Genomic DNA, 22,066 nt, shown 5'->3' with positions numbered 1-22,066 from the left:
AAATAGATGCTTCATGTTATATCATTTGTACATCATTTATACTCTATCAAAGGGAAGAAAATTAACTTGGGTGTTTAGTGACTTTCATTAAATTCACTCACCAAAAATAATCGTGTATAGTATGGAATTTGAACTTTGGTACTCACATATGATTATACCCTAGAAGGTTCCTAGAACTATTCACCCATGCTTGACCCACCTTATGATTATATGATAGCTCTCAAATTATACATCACCTTCCAAGAGCTAGTTTCACCTTGGTATAGACATGGGACACCAATGGGATGTTTAACATTATGGTGAGTTCTTTAATTCCTTGTTACCCCATTGGTATCATACCCTGTGTTGCTAGTTTGCCTCATTTTTTTCCATTCGGTCATTTTTTTGTGCATTTCCTAAGTTCACTAAACCATTTGAGGGCACAAACCCTTAATATGGGTCCATCGTTACTTAGGATGCCTTAAATAAGGTTCGTAGCTATTTAAATCTATTTGGAAGTTGTTATTTAGTGGTAAATTTTAGTCAAATATCCAATATTTATTGATTTCTTCCTATTGATCATACCATAAATTTCCTTTAAATGATATCATGAATGTGAATTAGCAAGTCAGATAATAGAGGGACATTTCGGGCCTAAATGATCTGCAATATCATTGTAACCAAATCGACAACGTGTAACCAAAATACATAACACACTACTTTTATAGAATTCTGACACTTATTGGAACATGAAAATGTTTCAAGTGAACTTCACAAGTTCACCTAGTTATTAAGTTAAAGGTTCTAATTAGAAATTTATGTTAGGATATTTAGACACTTAGGAGTTAGTTATGCTCAACTTGGTCTAATGTGTCTATCAGGTAGAATCATGTTTCTTTAGTATGCATTATTTGCCTCATAATTTGATGGCCATGATGTATTCTAGACATAAAGTAATCTAATGGTTTACATTCTCCTCGATATTAATGACTATTGATCCATGAATTAACACCAAATCTGTCCATAATGTCGATTTAAAGAGCATGGGGGGTCACTGTTAATAATTATTTCATGAGAAATATCTTATGTAAAGTTTTTTCCTTTTTCATCAGTTAAATTTCCTCTAGTGGCCACATTGACTGGGGATGTGGAGTATTTCCCTCTTTGAGGGTTTCAACCACATAAAAATACTAGAGCTATGATATTTGATCTAGTTGTGTGACTAGTTATTGAAGGTGTTTGTCTTATATGGAATGAATTATCATCTTGAACATGTATCATAGCATGTTAAAATAGCTACTCTTTTTGTTGATCAATATCTTGAGCTTGTGTTGCCATTTCTAAAATTAATTATTTCCACACATTTTTTTCCTAAACAATTTATTCCATTATGTCTAGAGAATTGGTTTTAGTTAATAACACCTTTCCTTTCATAAAAAAAGGTGTCTATTTTCCCAAGATACAATTTTTTTCATTATGTCATGAGATATACAATTTAATTACACTTTAAAATAATAATTATAGAGTTTGTTTTCCATTTTTCTGTTTATATTCTTAGTTTTATACTCTTTATCATATTTTTAGTTTGATACTATTTATAATTTACATTTTCCCTTTTCCCCGCACTCTATAAAATCTTGGAAAATTAGAAGCAGTGTTGAAAATATTTTCTTAACTACATATTCTCTTTGTAATGTGCTCTATGTGATCTCAAAAAATAAAAAAATAAAGGGAAAACTTGTATTTTTTAGGCAGGTTAATTGATACTTAACCTCATTGTTGTTGAGAATTAGATTTTTTTATTTGTTTTTTAACAAAAAATTGTTTGATTTTGGATAAGTTTTTTTTTTTGTAAGCATGCACTCTGAGGCAAAGTTCCAACAACACCAACACCAACAATCCTATCCTCCACTACCATTAGTATGTGTTTTGCACTATCTCACTTGGTTAAAAGTTACTTCTTATAGTAAGAGGTCTTGAGTTCAAATCTCTTTTTAAGTTACATTTTACAATTCTTGTAAGCTTAAGTTATTTTATAACTTTATTGTAACGTGCATTTTGCTTATGTGTGTGTGTGTGTGTATATATATATATATATATATATATATATATATATATATATATTACATGCAACTTTCGTTTATAAAGTAACTTCATTGTCAAAGTGTTTATCACTTGTTTTATAAAACTAGGTGACTTCATAAAGTAATGTATTTGTACAAGTGAGCTTATAAGTAATGTTAGTGAGGGTTTTTTTATTATTAAATTTTCACATCATCTATAACCATACACGTGAACTTCTACTTACCATTTTCTTATTTGCTATCATTATTGCCCTTTTTTTTTAATGACATAACCTTCATATTTGAAGCCCATTTTTAGAGCCTTTTTTAAATATTCAATTTTTTCTAGAGATGTCCATTTAGCTAGTCAATTTCAACTTTTGAAACCATATTATATATATTTTGATATGGTCACTTGATGCGGGAGCATGTGACTCAAAAGGGAAAATCTTCCAAATTATTCAAAAAAAAATCCAAAAAAATCTACAGGCAAGGGAGTGGGGTCCTTTAGCCTGCAATTTCTATGCTTTCTTAGTTAAAAATAGAATAAAATCTAGCAATAAATCATGCTATTTGTAACAGATCTTTCAAGCTTTAAATCACCTGTAAAGCATTCTTTCCTTGTATTGGATAAGGACGAGAGGGCCTATCCTTAGTTATAAATAAAATGGCAGCAAAGCTCTCATCAGACAGAGGAGAGGGGCGAGTGCCTTAGTTTTACTTTGGGAATTTTTGTTCTCTCGATGTCTCTTATTTAATGACTCTGTAAATTGCTTGCATAGTTTATTTTTATGGCGCCTTAATATTGTTGAACGATTCTGATTCCTCACGCTATAATACTGTCTATTAATCAATGAAGGTTCCTTTCCTTTCACTCATAGCTATACTGCTTTGATTCTTATTTCACTGTGGCGTATATATCTTCTTGGTATAGCAAGAACGCTTGTAGTTTTCATTAAGTAGCGGAGGCGCTGTTGAGAATTCATAGCCGAAGGCGCAGACCCATATCGGGCAAGACCATATCAGCATCGAAAGGGGTTTTATTTCACTGTTCGTTGGTTGTATGCGGTTCAATAAGCTTTCCGTCCGAGCAGAGATATAGTGTGGTCAAGAGCGAGTTCCGGATTTGAGAACGAACCCTTATAAACTGTAAATATATATCATTGAGTCCAGTTGAATAATAAATTTGGAACCGAAATGATATAAATTGGAATCAAAATATTTCGCGGAGTCCGTCATCGCAGGGACAGCAAAGTTATCAATTGTATCAACTGCCGAAAGCGGAACTGGCGAAGTCTTAAACATTGATTATAGGTGTATCGGGTCCGGAGGTAGAAGACCATTGTTGAGCGATCGCCGGTTCGGTTATACATCGGCCAAACTCAAATTAAGTGCGGAAATATATAAGGCGATGTAGATTTGGTTATACATCGGCCAAACCCAATTGAAGTGCGATATATATATAAAGCGCTGTATACATGTATACCGACCGAGAGTGGTAAAGAGAACAGGGGATATATATATGGCCGTGAGTCTTGCCTATGGTAAGGCCGGTGTGACATATGCATACGAGCCTTGTCTATAGTAAACGTGCCGTGGGTATATATATATAAAGTGGATATATATGTTGTGTGCATAAGTTCTCCAATGGGGTATCTCTTTTAATTTCCCTCAAGAGCCACGGCTTGATAGTAAGGCTCAACGGTGGGGTTTTTTGAAATGAAACATCAGTTTAATGACTGATGCGCCCAGTTCAGAAGAAAAGGAAATTAACCAAGGCATAGAGGAACTTGCTGACAGATTGGGAAATTGACTCTAACGCCTGCACCCACGCCATCATCACTCCAAGTGAACTTTTCCTTAATGGTGTTGTAACATGATTAGTTTTGATTAAATTGCATGATCAAACGAATTTGCTTATATATATATATTACATGCAACTTTCATTTATAAAGTAACTTCATTGTAACTTTCATTTATAAAATAACTTCATTGTAAAAGTGTTTATCACTTGTTTTATAAAAGTAGGTGACTTCATAAACTAATGTATTTGTATAAGTGAGCTTATAGGTAAAGTTAGTGAGGGTTTTTTTATTATTAAATTTTCACATCATCTACAACCATACGTGTGAACTTCTACTTACCATTTGGTTATTTGTTATCATTATTGCCTTTTTTTAATGACATAACCTTCATATTTGAAGCCCATTTTTAGAGCTTTTTTAAATATTCAATTTTTTCTAGAGATGTCCATTTAGCTAGTCAATTTCAACTTTTGAAACCATATTATATATATTTTGATATGGCCACTCCAAGTGAACTTTTTCTTACTGGTGTTGTAACATGATTAGTTTTGATTAAACTGCGTGATCAAACAATTTCTACTATGTATTCTTTGGAATGATTGGATCTCTTAAGATTCACTAGCCAAAAAACATGTGGCCATATGGCTTCATTGTTTTCACCTCATTTGATTGATAGTTGTCTTCAGCATGAATTTGTATTTTGTGTAATTATTGTATGAATAATATAATCCATGGACAATACAATTTTCCATAAATGGTTTACTTTTCAAAACTGATAAGTAGGGTTTATCATTAGGAGTTAACTGAAATAGACAAAAAAATTCATAAAAATAGTCCAACAATGCTATTAAAACTGTAATTTTGTTGTGTGTGACATATAATGCAAGGTAGGGGTGGTGTTCTAATGGTTTCTTATTCTAGTTGTTATTTCTAAGCCTGGATTAGGTTCATGATCCCCTGATCCAACTCATGATCTAACTCAGAAGAGAAAGCCTAAGACAAAGCCTTCTCCTACACCCAAAAAGAGCTCTCGAGTAGCAACCTCCCCACAGGGTAAGATTTCCCAAGATTAAATTTTGGCTACCACAATGTTGTTAAAACATCAATTTTTCAGTGTGACATAGAATGAAAAAACTCAATTTTGGGCAAACAACGAAAGACAATATTGATTATGATTTATTTCTCACATTTTGTAGAGAATAATATTTTGGCCATTTGGAAGAGGCAGACAAGTTCTTAGAATAATATAAAGAAAAATGTATTATAGATATGCTATGTCCATCACTAATAAATCTCCCCACAAGACAATTATATCTCTCCAACTCTCTTTCCAGAATTTGTATGGTCCTGTATGGGGTCTCTCCAAACCAAATGCCACCAACTTGTATTTATTTCCTAAATGGTTGAAGTCTCTCTCTCTTGGCCGAAGTTTGAATTTTGTGTACATCAGTGTTGGTCCTCTAGTAATCATTTCCACAGTTTACTAACAGATGAATTGATCAACTATATTGATTGTTAGGGAGATGGAAAGTTCCAAGGCAAAATAATGATCAGTGGTGGGTCAAGTGATGGGTCAATTGTAGCTCATCTATATGAATAAGTGGCACTAATTCCTAATGCACATGTTGATGGAAGATGAGTTTATGGTTGGGTATTTAAAGCTTGGATCTCTGAGATGTCTCACATTTTAATATTTCAATATGTTAGATAAACTTGACCCTATGGTGGAGTTGAGGTTATGTCAACAGTTATGGTTAACAGTTGTGGTTTTGGGCATGTAGTATTGGTGACTCATGGTATTGAGCTCATGGTATTACATGTAGTTGAAACCCTTAAAATGCTTGTGTATTCTCCATTGTAGGCAGCCATAGTTGAGCGGTGAAAGCTCAGGTTGTTGGTCAGCTTGTCTGTGTTTTAGCCAAGGACAATAATAGATCTATTGTTGGTTGGTTTTTCCCCAATTGGGGTTTTCCAAATAATAATGGTGTACATGTTTTGAATGTACAAGCTTCAAGGTACCGATGGATGCATCGTTGTATCTACCATACTCCCTACGCTAGGATGACCTCCATTGATTTGGGATCAATGATACTGGTCTGGGACTAGTGGTAGGAGTTGTACCATACTATGACGCTAACTTCGAGTCGATTGAGACTGGTCTGGGACCAGTGGTACATACTCTGAGACTGACTTCGTGTCAGTGCAGTACTGGTCTAGGACCAGTAAGAGTGGTACATACTATGACGCTGACTTCAGGTCAGTTGAGACTGGTCTGGGACCAGTGGTAGGAGTTGTACCATACTATGACGCTGACTTCGGGTCGGTTGAGACTGGTCTGGGACCAGTGGTACATACTCCGAGACTGACTTCGTGTCAGTGCAATACTGGTCTGGGACCAGTGAGAGTGGTACATACTATGACGCTGACTTCAGGTCGGTTGAGACTGGTCTGGGACCAGTGGTAGGAGTGGTACTTACTATGAAGCTGACTTTGGGTCGACTGAGACTGGTTTGGGACCAGTGGTACGCACTCTGAGACTGACTTTGAGTCAGTGGAGGATGATACTGGTTTAGGACCAGTGGAGTTGTACTCACTATGATGCTAACTCCGGGTTGGTTGAGACTGGTTTGGGACCAGTGGTACATACTCTGAGACTGACATTGAGTCAGTATGATACATCCTCGATCATTTATTCTTCTTCATAATTCAGACAAAAGCATAACAGAACAGAACAATGCAAGAGCAGAGCAGAATAGAGCAAAACAATACTGATCAGTACAGGGCAAAACAAGACAATCAGAACAAGCAGAATAAAGCAGAGTAGGGCAAGGGTCAGGCTGTATAGGGCAGTGAATTTGATGGATGAATAGTAACGACCGATAGACAGATTGTAGATGAAGTTCTCCCTGGTTGAGAGGGAGTGTTAAAATTGGCAACCAGGGAAAACTTCATGTGGGTCATCTTATTCATGGCTGATAATATTTTTATTAGATTCCTCTCGTCGAGAGGTGTAGAATCGATATAAAGATCATCCAATTCCGATAAGTATTCATGGAGATATGAATTTATTTTGATTATGGAATTATTGTCAAGCCGACCTACAACTCATGTAGGCTCAACAACCCAACAGTCGCATCTATTCACCCACCAACATTGTGTATAAATAAAAGAGGACTTTTCCTCATTTGCACTCACTCATATCATCACATCTCTCTCTCTCTATACTGCACAGAAATGAGTCTCTTCTCTACTACGCTGAAATGGGTCTCTCTCTCTCACACATGTGAAGCCGGAAGCTGTTGAATTTGAAGCTGCAACTACAGAAGTAAAGATTGACTTGCGTGGCCTAGAAGATCTCCTCTTTGGAACTGCGTTGTAGGTTCATCTGAATCTCCTATGAAAGCCGCAACTTTTGGTGGTGGAATGAAGTCAATTCGACGAACGGTTTGCAAGGTATCGATTGCCCTAGTTTGAAGCCGGAAATTGCTGAAACTAAAGCTGCAATTGCAGAAGTAAAGATTGACCTACGTGGCCTAGAAGATATCCTCTTTGGAATTGCACTGTAGGTTCATTTGAACCTCCTCTGAAAGCTGCAACTTTTGGGGGTGGAATGAAGTCAATCTGACGAACGGTTTGCAAGATATTGACTGCCCTAGTTTGAAGCCAGAAACTGCTGAAACTGAAGCTGCAACTGCAGAAGTAAAGATTGACCTACGTGGCCTAGAAGATCTCCTCTTTGGAACTACGCTATAGGTTCAACTGAACCTCCTCTGGAAGCCGAAACTTTTGGTGGTGGAATGAAGTCAATCCGACGGTCGGTTTGTGAGATATCGTCTGCCCTAGTTTGATAATGAAGCCGCTAATGCTGATGCTGCTGATCTAGGCTTTGTACTATTGATATGAATCAAATTTATTGTACTATTTCTCTCTGCTGAATTATTGAAGATAAAAGAAGATTTGATCAAAGGGTTTCCCCATACATTGTGGGGTTTGTCCTTGGCTAGCCGCCATATCTTGTGTCTCTTGTCTTGGCTTGTTTTCTGTCGATTGTTTAATGTTCTATCTGCACTTTACTTTATGTACATGTGATTGCTAATCTGTGGAATATAATAAGAAAAAGAAGTAAACTGTTATAAGCATAGAACATACCATAACTTAACAAAAACTCACTCCCTCATCTTTTTGAGTGAGGATAACAACAAGGGAGTGATATAATGCAAATATATATAGGTAGAATTCCTTGATGATGTTTAGATTGGAAAAGGATGTGAAAGAAACATTGACTAATTTGATTTTATTAAATTCCCTTTTCTCAACCTCTGTCCACTAATGATCTTTTACATGAGATTCATGATTTTAAAGGAATCTAAGCCAATTAATTTATGAAATTAATCTTCCAAAATAATGATTGCAACAATGTCTTCTTATGAGGTGGGGCATGTATGTGATAACTTTGATTCTTTCCAAATTCATTAGTATTGAATTTTTCAATATGATATGGTCAAGTAACTTTCTTTATACCACAATGAATATTATTTTCTTTGGATTTAAATAGATTCCATGCTTCCTGCACCTGTCAAATATTTTATTTTAAGTATCATAGTTGGTTGGAGTTATTTTTTGAAAAGATCACAATATTGTCTATGTAGACAACCACTCTTTAGTTAACAAGGCACAAAAAATCCATATCCATCATGCATTGGATAATATTGATGACATTCAACAATCTTGGGATTCTTTTGAAAGCATATGTATTGATTTAGTCTTGAAAGTGGTTTCCAATTGATCCTCGTCCAAGATAAGGACATGAGTGTTCATTGAAAATTCATGAAAGAAAGATAGCATTTTAGAACATGTGAACATATATAAAGTTTTTTTTTTTGAATCAGTGACCGGAGAATCCACAGTATGAACATTTTTATACCAACGTTTCAAATCCCAAATGGGATCCATCATCAGGATATATAAAGTTTGTTCCATGGGTGGGACAAGATAGTTATTCTCCTCAAATTCTAAATTAATATTTGGAAATCCATTTACAAACTCGTCTCATCACTCTTCTTCCATATGACAACAACAATTGTAATCCAATTACTTGTCTAATAAATGATTCAATGATAGTGGATGCATTTTTTATAGCTTCTACCAAAAAGGCTTAGTGGTAAGCTTAAGAGGCATCATTTCTTTTATAATCATGGTACATAATAGTGTATTTTGTAACCATCTTTTATATTCATTTAGAGTATTTTTTAACCATGATTGTGTACTTGCATTTCTTTAAATAGTGAGCATTTATCTCACCTATGACATTAAAGCTCCATTTCTTGAAAGGATACTCATTATCAATAGCTTACAAGGGATTTATTTCCTTCTTTTTTCTATCTATGCATGTTTCCATATCTATTAGTACTGATTTGTTCATGCCCATGTTTGAAAAATGTGGGACAATAATGTCCAACCATTAAGAATTTATGAGCAATGGTATCTATAGAGAAGTGATAACTAGTTGGACTATCATGAAAATCATTCCACACTTTCTTTTCCTTGTCTTTCTCAGGGCATCTCAATAACATATCAACATAACATTCCCTAGAAATAATACCATTGAAAATTTTATATTGAGTACATTTAAGTCCTAATGATATTTTTATTTTCACCTCTTAATGTGCTTCTTCAATGTCCACATGATTTTGTCTGTTAGCTACTACTTTACATATGCCTTTTCCAAGAAAAATGATGGAATGTTTAACATAAATATCTAACACTTGAATGGCACTCATCTAATTTTTTTTCCTTTCACCAATTTCCTTTTATATAAAGAGAGATCTACAACAACATGAGGAAGGATTACTTTTTTAGGGATTTTCAAGATGCAAGGTTTGAATTAATCAATTTCTTTGACCATGGTGAAAATTTGTTTCTCAAGTCTTGGATAATTTAGTTTAAAATCCTAAGACCCATATTCATAAAATATATAGAAAATTCACTCCCTTCCTCATCTTTTTGAATGAGGATAACAATAGGGGAGTGATCTAATGCAAATACATAAAGGTGGAAATCCTTAATGATGTTTAGATTGGATAAGGATGGGAAGGAAACACTGGCCAATTAAATTTTCTTGAATGCCCTTCTCTCAACCTTTGTCCACTAATGACCTTTCACACAAGATTCATGATTTTAAAGGAATATAAGACAAATAACCTTCTGAAATTAATCTTCCAAAATAATGATTGCACAAATTTCTTCTTATGAGGTGGGGCATTTATGTGATAGCTTTGATTCTTTCCAAATCTATTAGTATTGAATTTTTCAATATGACATGGTAAAGTAACTTTCCTTCTACCATAATGAATATTATTTTCTTTGGATTTCCTTCTACCACAATGAATATCATTTTATTTGGATTTAAATAGATTCCACAAGTCTTGCACCTATCAAATGTTTTCTTTTAAGTATAGTAGTTGGTTGGAGTTTTTTTTTGAGAAGATCATGATATTGTCTATGTAGACAACTAATCTTTAGTTAACAAGGGCCATAAAATCCATATCCATCATGCATTGAAAAATGTTGATGACATTCAACAAAATTGGGATTCTTTTGAATGCATGTGTACCTCGTTTAGTCTTGAAAGAGGTTTCCAATTGATCCTCATCCAAGATAACGACATCAATGTTCATTGAAAATCCATAAAGGAGAGATAACATTTTAGAACTTGTGAACATCTATAAAGTTTGTTCCATGAGTGGGACATGATAGTTATTCTTCTCAAATTCTAAATTAATATTTGGAAACCCACTCACAAACTTGTCTCATCACTCTTCTTTCATATGGCGACAACATTTGTAATCCAATTACTTTTAAAGTTACTTTCCTAATAAATAATTGAATGATAATAGATGTTACTTTCCTAATAAATGATTCAATGATAATAGATGCATTTTTTTATAGTTTCTACTAAAAAAGCTTAGTGGTAAGCTCAAGAGACATTTTTTTAATGAAACTATTTTCATTTTATTTTATTAAAATTTACATGGTTTATCTCATCTTTACAATTATCTGAATATTTAACATATTCGTACTTAAATGTCAAAGTCAAAAAAACAATAATTTATTATTATTTTTTGGTTAAATATCTTTTAACTTACATCTTAATTAAAACCCAACCCAAGTCTAAAAATTGTTTCACCATAAAATTTATTAAATAAAAATTGATAAAAAAACATTAAACAAAATATGGTTCATGAGCTATTGCGGTATCTGCATTTTCTGTAAGACTGCGTTATAAGACTAATAGAATGTATATGAAAGAGATTCCAGTTTTGAAATTAAACTTTATACCTCCTCTCTAATCTTACAAGACCAATAGAATGTATATTGAAGCTTTAAATTTTAAAATTAAACTTTATACCTATTCTCACTAAACTTTTCATTAAATTATATAATTTTTTAAACCAATCCAGCATTAAATTTGTTATTTTTTTAATTTACAAAATAATAACTTTAATTAATTTACGAAATAATAACTTTAATTACTTTACATCTAAATTTGTTCTTTAATTTTTACCGGTATTTTGTATATTAATAGTAACGCTGATCATGCCGGCTTTATTGGCAACAGTTAGTTCATATTCAGTTTGTGTCGAAAAACTACAGCCAGTTCATATTCAGTTTGTGTAGAAAAACTAACTTCGTTATCTTCCTTGTGTTTTTTGAAAATTTAACATTTGCTCGTTAAAAGTACTGCGAGGAAATGGTGACGAGGCGACCTTATACAGTGACTTATCATTTAGTTAATGTTTTCATGGAATTTTCCTCCTTTCATATCCAACAGACTTCTCTAGCCTTCAAAATAAGCCCCACATCAACCATGCATGCAAAACATGTACAAGACTTCTTCGTCCTGCAAAACCTGTACAAGCCCCATGTGCATGCAAACGAGAGATCGATTTCCCTTCGTCATTACACGTTGGATGCGTGAGACACAAATATATATTTTTGTAGCCATTGAAAGGTTGTGTGTATAATTCTTGCTACTGTGCTGTCTGCTCATCATCAGTTTGTGTTGGGTGAGTTTGACTACAAAGATGCTCTGCATAAATCTATTCTGTTTCTGGAGGCTCAACGTTCAGGAAAACTGTCCAGCAGTAGCAACAGGATAAGCTGGAGAGGAGATTCTGCTCTAACAGACGGACAAATCCAAAATGTAACAACAATATTTTCTCATTTTGGTAATTGCCATCTGTTCCGGATTGTTTTAGAAATGTTGTTTCCTGAATGTTTTAGAAGTGTTGTTAATCATACCCAAAATGGCAAAATAACGACGCTGATCTTATCAATGCGAAAATAACGAGGGTATCTATTTTGGCGAAAACAATTGATACTCCACCCACAACTTATTTAGATCAAACAATTGATCTCTCAGAATTGATTTCTCAGCACTATCAGTTTCCAGGATATTCTGGAAATATACAATTAAGTTATTAACATAAAGTCCCCGCAACCCACCTACAATGTGAATTGTTACTCCAATATTATGAGTTATGAGTTTGCAACAGCTTGATTTCTATGAACATTCTCTGTCCATATAAATTAGGAATTGATTATTTGGTGCAGATCTTCAAGAAGTCTGGAAAGATACAATGATGTTCAACATGGCTTTTACTGTGTATTTATGTAGGTGGATTTGGTGGGCGGTTACTACGACGCTGGGGATAATGTGAAGTATGGGTTTCCGATGGCATTCATCGTTACCATGTTGGCATGGGGAGCCCTTCAGTACAGAGATGAACTTGCAGCAGCGGGAGAGTTGGAGAACGTTAGGGATGCCATTACGTGGGGAACTGATTATTTCATCAAAGCAAGCGCCACCGAAAACCAGCTGTGGGTTCAGGTGAATTAATTACCATCCCAACTAAATTTTACTCATGGATCACAACAAAATTTACTAAGCATCACACCAAATTAGCAATTATGAATTTAGTTATGGATTTGTTTTTGGGTGGGAGATCCAACTGCAGACCATAGCTGTTGGGAGAACCCAGAGAGGATGGACACTGCAAGGACTTTGTACAGAATAGATACATCCACTCACGGGACAGAAATTGCAGAGACTGCTGCAGCATTGGCCGCTTCCTCCGTCGTCTTTGCAGCCATTGACAAACCTTACTCCATTCTCCTACTCCAAAGAGCTACTTTGGTATAAGATTAATCGTATTCTAAAATCACTTATACTGTTTTAAACCAATAAAACAGCGATTGCAGATTTGAGAGATATTGAGATATTTTAGAATCCTACTTTTAGCAGAAGGGTTAATGGTTTAATTTCTTTTCACTATTATATTCTATTCTTAGAATTTACAATCTCGATAACTTTAGTAATTAAAACAAACATATGATAGGAAACAATTTCTTTTCACGGTTCTGTTCTATTCTATTCTTAGAATCTACAATTTAGATAACTTTAGTAATTAAACAATACAATGGGTATTTAGATAACTTTAGTAATTAAACAATACAATGGGTCATATTTGTTTGTGGATGAATGTTTTTTTATAACTTATCTCTTCATTTTTGGAATATTTTGGGATCAGACAAACATGGTGAAACTACTTATTTACGTTTCTTATGATTCCAAAATATTCCAATCTTTTTAAAAATGCTCATTTTTAACATGTCTATAGAATTCATGTCTTAGATTCAAAATTGAAAATTAATTTAATGAATTGTCTTCTCCAACATTTTAAAATACTCATATAATTGAATATTAATTTAGTACAGCTCTTTCGTTCATGAGTTAGATTCAAAATTGAAAATTAATTTAACAAATTTTCTTCTCCAACATTTTATGATACTCATGTAATTGAATATGTCATTTAGTACAGCTCTTTTGTTTTGCTGACCAGTACCGCGGAACATATCATGGAGAATGCCCTTTCTATTGCTCTGTCTCAGGCTATGATGTATCTTTCCTTAACATTATAAATTTTACTTCCTTTTTCACTTCACACGAAGTAAGTAACTCCTTGAAGTCTTCTTATTATTCCTCTACTAACTAACATACAAGAGGAGCTTGCATGGGCAGCGGTGTCGTTATATAGAGCAACTGGATTGCCATATTATACCAAATACATACTCCACCAGAATTTTTGTACTTCCAATGAGTATGAGTTCAATTGGGATCTCAAATGTGCAGGAGTTCAAATCCACCTGTCTAGTGTAAGTCCATATTCACATAAACATATGAATCACCAAATGTTCAATTGAGAAAAAGTTTACGGATGGCCACTTGACCTTAAACTGACCACATCTTCATAAAATTAATAAACTTGGCAACTATATTTCTCTGGAGAAACCAACTATATTTCTCTGGAGAAACCAACCTGGAAGTTTTCAGAGGCCAAGCAGAAGTGTTCCTCTGCTCAGTTCTTCCACAAAGTCCTCAATTCAAAAATTCCATCACACCAGGTAAATGGAAGTTTCTCCCTGTCATGCTCCGAGTTTCAAAATTAAGCTCATTAACAGTGTTTGTATCTGTTGAGTTTCAAAATTAAGCTCATTAATAGTGTTTGTATCTCTTGCACTTGTACAGGAGGTTTGTTGTTTGTTAGAGATGGTGCAAATACACAATATGCTACAGGCACATCATTCCTTGTATCAGTTTACAGTGACTTACTGTCATGATATAAGAAATACCTGCAATGTGGCGATCAAACATATGAACCAAGCATTCTTATTGCATTTGCCAAACAACAAGTACATATACATATTATAATTTTTTAATTGTTGCAAAATATTTAATTAATGAGGAGAAGAATTGAGCACACTTGTATATCCATTCCAAATTTCTCAGAGTATAAGAGATTCAAAGTTAAATAAATTTGAATTGTTTTTTCATATCATAATTTGAAAAAACAAGCAAAGTATTAGCTAACAAGTCCACTTTGGATATGTAAATTGTAGGTGGATTACATTTTGGGCAAGAATCCTGATGGTATGTCTTTCATGGTGGGTTTTGGTGACAAATATCCATAGAAAGCTCACCATAGAGGGTCCTCCATAGTTTCGATATACGAGGATTCCAGAAAGATATCATGTACCGAAGGTTTCACTTTGTGGTTCAACAGAGAAGCACCAAACCCAAATGAATTAACAGGTGCATTTGTGGGAGGGCCTGATTGCTATGACGGGTTTGAGGATAGCAGGGCTGATTCCACCAAGCTTGAGCCCACGACATATATCAATGCTCCTCTCGTGGGAGTCTTGGCTAAGCTCCACAACAACATCATGGAATAATCGACATAACAAGGCCAATTCGTGCAAGCTTGAGCCCACAACTTATATCAATGATCCTCTTGTGGGAGTCCTGGCTAAGATCCACAACATCAGCATGGAATCATGGACTTAAGTTCAAAAAGTTAAGCTAGTAATATCTTTTACTTAGTCTGTATTCTATATGCAAATCTGAGTCAATGGAAATATATATGAATTTTGGTGCTTCTGGGCTCCAGAATTGTTTTGTTTCATTTCATCCTGTTGAATCCTATAATCAGATTGAAGACTTGTTTTTACATCTTAGATCCCATATGCAGATTGAAAATTCTTCTATTTTTAAATAGTAGTGATATTAGCTTAGAAGAACATGGTGTATGAGAGTCTCAGAAGATCCTGTGCCATCGTGTTATATATGTGAGATGTTATATATGTGAGCAACTACGATAAATATTTTTTCTAATAATGTATAGTTTAATTTATCATGTGTTAAATTTTTGCTAATAAAATAATGGCATAAGAAATTTGGCTTTCCTTTTGTCCTAATATTGATCCTAGAGTTGTATCCGAGGCACTAATGGATATGTGAAAATGGAGAGACCAATTTCTCCCTCTTAAAATAGGTGTTGTGGAAAATTTTTCTCTCCATATTTCAAAAGTAGTGCAACAAGATATATTCTAAAAAAATCATTATATTTAATGAGCAATTTAAACAATGGTGATGCTATTTTTGTGAAATTTTCTATGAATTTCCTATAATAACCCGCATGTCCTAAGAAAATCCTTCCATATTTTTTAGTCTTTGGAACTGGAAGTTTAGAAATGACTTCTATCTTTGTTGGACCAACCTTGATTCGTGTAGACAATATAGAATGACCAAAAACAATTCCTTTAGCAAGTAACATATGGATTTTTTCATTACTTAATGAAAGATTAGTTCCTTGACACCTAATCATTTTTTTCAATATTTTCCAATGCTTTGTCAAAAAAATTACCATAAACAGTAAAATCATCCCTATAAACCTCCACACAATTATGAGTCAAGGGAGAAAAAATATCTAAAGCAAGTTGAAAAGTAGTAGGAGCATTGCATGTAACCCAAAGGGTAATGCTCTATAAGAATATATCCCCCATGCACATGTAAATGTGGTATAATCTTGATCTTCTAGAGTGATTTGAATTTGATTATAACCACTAAATCCATCAATAAAAGTTTTGTTTTGTTTTTGTTTTTTCTTGATAAGGTATCTAAAAATTGATCTATAAATGGGAGAGGAAAATGGTATTTTAAGGTGCTTTATTTAATTCACAACAACCTATGCAAACTCACCACTCACCATTCTTTTTAGGAACAATTACTAAAGGTGAAACCCATTGATTATAAAAAATATAATATATGGCTGTTAATTCCATTACAATTTTTTTAGATGTGGATTCATACATATTTGGGGTTGTTTGATTGGTCGAGAAATTTCCTAAATATAACATGGATTCCATTCATATCATTATAATCCCATTAAAATGCACCAAAATGTTTTTGTAGTTTTTGAAATAGCTTTCTTTATGAGATTCCTCAAATTTAGAATTTATGTTTAAAGTTTTTCCTTGTTTAATCTCAAGAGGGGTACTATAAGACTCTAATATTGAATTAATAAAATACGTATAACCGATTAGTTTTGATAGAGTATATATAGTACAATTTTCCTAAAATTTCTTATCCAAGATATGATCAAAAGAAACTTCCCCCAATATATTGAATTAAATCACAAAATTATTAGTAAAATTTGTGATTAGAAGTTTTTCAAGATCCTCTTTTAAATTCATAGCTTGGTTAATTGTTAAGATTGGTTGTACTATTTCTTCATCACTATTTGCATCATCAAGCTATTGTGTATTTTCTAATTCAGTTAATGATTTTGTAAGTGGATACAAAATAAATTTCTTATCTAAATCTCCATATGAAAATTTCATGTCTCATATTTACAACTGATTAACGCCTCAACTATAGTTAACCATGGTCTTCCTAAGATAAATGATGACAACCCAAATTAGATTTAAAATACATAGGATATTTGAAATAATTTAAAGAGACTATAACATCTTCTATTGTTCCTTCAAGTTTCATTGTACATATATACGCTAATTGTAAAAATGTAGGTGTGTGATGAAGATTAGATAACTGTAACTAATTCATAGTTCCTTTGTGATGACATTAGTTGCAACTCTAGATTGATTAACATGTTTGCAATTAGAATGTTATTGTTGTGAATCTTAATAATAAGGCTACAAGGATCAACACATTTTTCTATAAAGATTTTACGCGACATTATATCTTTTAATTTGCCAATTGCTTATATTATTTGTGGGTATTTTTTGTTCTTCTTGGTTGTACTATTTCTTCATCACTATTTGCATCATCAAGCAATTGTGTATTTTCTAATTCAGTTAATGATTTTGTAAGTGGATACAAAATAAATTTCTTATCTAAATCTCCATATGAAAATTTCATGTCTCATATTTACAACTGATTAACGCCTCAACTATAGTTAACCATGGTCTTCCTAAGATAAATGATGACAACCCAAATTAGATTTAAAATACATAGGATATTTGAAATAATTTAAAGAGACTATAACATCTTCTATTGTTCCTTCAAGTTTCATTGTACATATATATGCTAATTGTAAAACTGTAGGTGTGTGATGAAGATTAGATAATTGTAACTAATTCATAGTTCCTTTGTGATGACATTAGTTGCAACTCTAGATTGATTAACATGTTTGCAATTAGAATGTTATTGTTGTGAATCTTAATAATAAGGCTACAAGGATCAACACATTTTTTTATAAAGATTTTACGCGACATTATATCTTTTAATTTGCCAATTGCTTATATTATTTGTGGGTATTTTTTGTTCTTCTTGGTTTTCATAGGCATGATTTCCTAACTATTTAGCATGGATTGGAATATCTATTATTTCTTGTATTAAATGGGTTTTAATACAAAGATTCTTTAATTCACCCAATAAATCATATTCAAATTGTTTTATATTCTTATTAAAATTCAACATTTCTAGAAAAGGAGGATATTTGCATGAGAAGAAGTTTGTTTTATTGCAAATTATAGAACTATTTTTTTAAAGAAAAATCTGTATTTTGCATTATAATAATTTGGTTTGAAGGCCAAAACCTTTTACAACATGTGCCATGATATTTTCACTTGTTTTCCACAATTCCTACCAGATTACATCAAACATTTTTTTTAGACTACATACTATTGTACTGAAAACATTACTCCCATAATCTCTCCAAAATACTCCATTAAGCACTACATAATGACAAAACATATAACCAAATTAAAATTTAAAAGACATTACAAGTCCTCCTAGCTGGAGTGACTTGGACTCCGTCATCATCCTCGATGGGATGCTCGTGGCTCTCTCGTGGAATATCATCGCTCGTGATATCCTCCTCTATCTGCTCCGTATTCATAGCTAACTCCTGCTTTTTGTTGTTCTCCTATTTGCGTGGCATGCCATTCTCTTCCACTCTCCTCCCTAAATTGTTGACCTAAAACTCTGGCGTTTCGACGACCAACTGCAGACGATCCAAATTTTTCTTCAGCAACTCGAGCTATGGGACAGCAACTCATTGATTGCTCTAGTTTCTATCAATTGCATCTCTACATTACAAGAGATTAGTGCGATCAGGAAATCTAATTCCCTTGCTATCCTGAACATGTGAACGTCGAGCTCCTCACCGACTTCACCCTCAATTCTTTCCATTTCTGCTTGTAATCCTCGAAATTGATGAATCAATGTGATGAGGAATTGAACTACCTTCTCATTGATAACATAAGCTCCCGTTCTCCATATATAGTGTTGATACTTCCCTCATTCCGGAAACCTGCTGCATTGAAGCGTGATGCATTCATCAAAGCCACTTGCATCCGGTCCATTAAGGATTGAGCACAAAACCTCTGAATTTGAAAGAACTCTCCATGGCCAAACATGTACTATGGTGTAGAGATTATGGTTTCACACATTTGAATTTCCCCATTAATCAAATCATTGCTAATCCATTTGTCTGGTGCCGACTCCAAGCTTACATCACTGCTCCATGTGGCCATGAAAGCATGATTCTCCAAGTTAATATGACACCTTTTTGGGTCTTAATTAATATGGAGCTTGATTCGAGAGGTCCTGTATTAATAACGAAATTTGATGCCTGATCCTAAGATTAATGTGCATCGTAAGCCCAATTATTTCTAACTGCTTGCTCAACATTAAGGGAGTGGCTTAAATATTATTTTCTCATCGTCTACCTTTAATTCCCAGGTTTTTAATAGCACTACATAATTTTCCATGCAGTCGGCTTCCTCATTCAGGTTGATTTTAATATGATAAAAATCTATATGTCAATTTTCTCTATTAATAGTTTGATCCACTGCAAGAGAGCAGGGATAAATGGGTCATCTTTCTCACGACACTTGATAACCTGTTGGAGTCCCCAAACACCTTCAATTGTCGAATTCTGTTGGCAAAGATTGATTCCAATTTTTTCCATAGTGCAAAATACACTGCCTGATTGTTAGTCAATACCCTTAGGCACTGGGCGAATTTCAACACTCTTTCTTTATCGAGGTGATGCAATAGAACTATTATTATCATTTGATTGATTAACATTTTCCTTCTCAATTTGTTCTTCAATAATAATAGGATAATATTTATGAATTGCTTTTCTTAATATAAGATGAATATCATTTAAATCAAGAGGGGTAATCATATAAGTTGGAAAATTTTGTAGCTCAACATTGTAAGCAGGTTGAGCTACTTTATTGTTGGGTTTGGAACAAGTTATGCAAGTCCCTGGGTAGGTCATGGAGGAATTTGGTTTGATGGTAATTGTAATTGTGATTATGAATTTGTGGCTATTGAGGTTAGGTATGATAGGATTCTTGAACTTGCTGGGGATGTTTGGTTTGTAGAGGATATTGTGGATATTGCTATGGAAAATATGGACAATTTGGCATTTTCCCATAGGCAAACCCTCACCATCCTTGTTTCCAAGTTCATTTTTGAGTTTGCTTGGTGACCATGTTTCCCGAGGCATAGGATGAATCCAATTTTGTTGGGGGTGTTGTTGGTTTGAATAATAAGAATTAAATTGTTGTGTAGGGTATTGAGACATACTTGATGCTCATGCCTACCATTGTATTTTTGGTGCAACAAAAGAAAGTTGTTCTGTAACTTCTTTGTCTTTTTCATAGACTACTTTAAGTTTCGGTATTGAAGGGAAATTTCCTTTTACATGTTTCCCTACACCAATATGACAATGTTCATATTATTTAAAGGATTTTTTCTCAAGAATCCGAAGCAAGATTCCATGTTTCCTTCGGATTCAAGAATGACCTCACCTCACCTGCCTACCATTAGGGTTTTGTTGAATTTAATAACTGGAAAAAAATTATTATTAAAAAAATTCAAAAATGCTATTATACTAATATGAATGGTCCTCTATATTAGTACATTTTTTAATAGAAAAATACCATCATTTACATGATAAAGTTAGACATTCCATGGTTAGAAAAAGCTAAAGTTTCATTAAGTTTTGTAGTATTTTTTAAAACAAAAGCTAGCTCCCTCTACATATATATTTGTTGCATTTCATCTTATTACAACATCCGAAAATTAATAGTTGAAACATGTCAAATTATTTTATTTATTTGTTTTAGGTTGTGAACAATGTATCACAAGAGTGTTTTTTTACTTTGGGAATAAAACTTTTAAGTGATTAGAAAATTATTTTTATATGATTGGTAAAGTGTTATGAATATTTTATTGAACAATGTATTATAATAAGTCCAATGTATTAAAATAAATTCGATAATATTATGTTTAAAATCCAAAATCTATATTTGAAGATTTATTTTTCTTTAGATTTATGAATTGATAAATTACTATTTATTGCATATGCATGGAAATTATAATTATGTAGAAAATAGAGAACAATGAAATAAAACTCACAAACCACAAATTAACACAAGATATAACTTGGGAAATCTTTTGAGGAGACAATTCAACTAGAAGGTGTGGTTGCTTTTCTCTCTTTCCTTGAATGGAAAATGGATACAAGTACAAAGAAGTGAGGTGTGTGGTCCGTGGGATATTGCAATGCACAAATCCTCTCTGTTTTCTCTTTCCTATCCTCTCTTAGCTACTCTACTCATCTATGAAAAAATGCACTGGAATATGATGGAACCCCTTTTCCTCCCAACGACCCAATTATAACACAACTTGATAGCCTATTGGTTGTTAAATTTGATTCCCCAAATCTTAATTAGTGTTACAACATTGACTCTTCTAGAAAATTCTTCATCATGATCATGTGGCTAGCCCATTTTCCATGAATAATGGGTGCTGACATGACTTATGGTGGTTAAAACAAGAAAGCCAACTTCCGAAAGTGACATAGCTTTTGCATACAAACTCTGATTGAGGCAATTCTTGCATCGTTGAAAAGGTTTATGTGTGTAGAATAATAAAAGCAGATGAGGTGCTTAAGAAACAAATTTTTACTCCAAAAAAATATCAATTTATGCCTCAAACTACTCCCTGAAGGTTTCAGACCCCAATTTGCCAAACTAGGTCCTGCTAGTAAAAACCCAATTTGCCAAACTAGGTCCTGCTAGTAAAAATGGTTCTGTGCGCTGATTCCTCCACTAATTCCACTATAAAAGCATCAAAATGGATGATAAACAATATAATGATCTAATACAGATCACCATAAGATAAAATATTCAAAAACAAAAGTATAAACCTATCTGATAAAAGGGTGCATAATAATATAATCACTCACTTTAGAAGATGATTCCTCCATAGCCATATACATTGAAACAATAAGAAAGACTCTTAAAAATTATTTTATTATGCTAATATGCATGTATATTTTG

The 22,066-nt window shown here is 33.4% G+C and overlaps 1 pseudogene; it reads left to right on the top strand.

The window, feature by feature from the left end:
* Positions 1-4,152: 4,152 nt before the first annotated feature.
* LOC149255016 (endoglucanase 16-like) lies at positions 4,153-15,139 on the top strand (annotated as a pseudogene).
* Positions 15,140-22,066: the final 6,927 nt, after the last annotated feature.

The sequence above is a fragment of the Pinus tabuliformis genome, chromosome 7, assembly GCF_031772625.1.
Source record: "Pinus tabuliformis cultivar Carrire ecotype Pingquan chromosome 7, CPIR1, whole genome shotgun sequence".
Classification (NCBI taxonomy): Eukaryota; Viridiplantae; Streptophyta; class Pinopsida; order Pinales; family Pinaceae; genus Pinus; species Pinus tabuliformis.
This window is presented reverse-complemented; position numbering and strand designations above follow the sequence as displayed.